At 41.6% G+C, this 1,995-nt stretch overlaps 1 pseudogene; it reads left to right on the top strand.

The window, feature by feature from the left end:
• The first annotated feature begins 623 nt into the window (after nt 1-623).
• On the top strand, nt 624-1,286 carry LOC143439601 (high mobility group protein B1 pseudogene; annotated as a pseudogene).
• The last annotated feature ends 709 nt before the right edge of the window (nt 1,287-1,995 follow it).

Raw genomic sequence — 1,995 nt, 5'->3', positions numbered from 1 at the left:
GTCCTGAAGAAGGGTTGATTTCATTTTTGAAGCTGGTGATGGGAATGGAAGGACATTTTTGGAATATAAAAATTGCCAAGTATGAAATTTGCCAAGTTTGTAATTTGGCTTTTAATCAAATGGTTTAAAAATAAAGGATGCTTTAAATAAAAGAGCAAAATAAATCACTCACAGAAAGTCCCATATCAGTTTCTGTTCAGGAGCCCAGCTACACAGTTATTTTATTATTCATTCATTCATTCATTCATTCATTCCTTATCTATCACCTGTTGTAGCTAACACGGGCTGCATTTCCTCGTCTTGGCTAACAGGAGCCACTCCTCAATTTTGAAGAAACAGACTTCTGCCTTTTAGCCAATGAAGAATTTTTTTCTCATTGTTTCTTTATTTCTCTCTCTATTCTTTCTTTTTCTTTTGAAAGGCAAGTGTTACATAGAGTGAACTCATGGAGTCCCAAGAAAGAACCCGAAATCCTTTGAAGTAATTGGGCCTTAATTAAGTTAATTAAGGCATATTAAGAAAAATATTGACAGCCATTGCGGTACATTGAGCTCCATAGAGATAGGGCCACCGGGGCAAGCGAGAGCCGGACAGGCACTGGTCGACTCTGTGCCTCGCGGAGGAAAAACCAACTAAACATGGGCAAAGGAGATCCTAAGAAGCCGAGAGGGAAAATGTCCTCATGTGCATTCTTTGTGCAAACCTGCCGGGAGGAGCACAAGAAGAAGCACCCAGATGCTTCTGTCAACTTCTCAGAGTTCTCCAAGAAGTGCTCAGAGAGGTGGAAGACTATGTCTGCTAAAGAAAAGGGGAAATTTGAAGATATGGCAAAGGCTGACAAGGCTCGTTATGAAAGAGAAATGAAAACCTATATCCCTCCCAAAGGGGAGACCAAAAAGAAGCTCAAGGACCCCAATGCACCCAAGAGGCCTCCTTCGGTCTTCTTCCTGTTTTGTTCTGAGTACCGCCCAAAAATCAAAGGCAAGCATCCTGGCTTATCCATTGGTGATGTTGCAAAGAAACTAGGAGAGATGTGGAACAACACTGTAGCGGAGGACAAGCAGCCCTGCGAGAAGAAGGCTGCCGAGCTGAAGGAGAAGTACGAGAAGGATATTGCTGCCTACAGAGCTAAAGGAAAACCTGAAGCAGCGAAAAGAGGGGTAGTCAAGGCTGAAAAGAGCAAGAAAAAGAAGGAAGAGGAAGATGAGGAGGATGATGAAGAGGACGAGGAAGAGGAGTGTTGGGAGCCGACTTTAGTAGAAAGCAGATAGATCAACTTTGCAGCCATCTGGAACCATATACCCTGATGAAAGACTTGGTTTTCAAAAGCCTATAACAGCTGAAGCACACTCTGATAAGTATATTGTTTATCCCACATAGCTTGTTTTGCTGTTTAGTGACCTCAGCTGTATGGTGCATGTAGCTCCATACAGAGTTCATGGGCTCCTGGCAGGGTTTATAAGCTGCACCCGGGAAGGGATCTCGGGCTTGACATCTTGACTACCAACTGCTAAGCATCCTGAGTAAACTGCTGTGAGAAGGAACCGGTTGTTCCGTGTCTTAATCTTTTCTAGCAAATTTTTCTTAAGAAACTAGAGAAGGGAATCCAAGGGACAAAGTGATTAGACTCTTTAAAAAACTGATAGCATTTACATCTATTCTATAAAAACTTAAACCATTCTATGTAGATGGATACTTATTCAAACATATAAATACATAAACTTTACTCTCTAAAACTTTTCAAAACAGGAATTATTTATTCTAAATTATTTGATATGATTAAAATAAACGGACTTTTCAGGGTAGCCAGTGTTTCATTATCCTGATGTCACAGTGATAAGCAGTAAGCCCTGAGAACTGTGCATAGGCTAAGGATGAGACAGATCAGAAATTCTCATAGGTGCAAATCCAGATCAAACAGGGAAATGTCCAAGAGCTGTGACTTCCAGCCCCTTGGCACAGAGACAGATCAAGGCATGAGACAGACTTGGGAGG

The sequence above is a fragment of the Arvicanthis niloticus genome, chromosome 27 (assembly GCF_011762505.2).
Source record: "Arvicanthis niloticus isolate mArvNil1 chromosome 27, mArvNil1.pat.X, whole genome shotgun sequence".
NCBI lineage: Eukaryota > Metazoa > Chordata > Mammalia > Rodentia > Muridae > Arvicanthis > Arvicanthis niloticus.
This window is presented reverse-complemented; position numbering and strand designations above follow the sequence as displayed.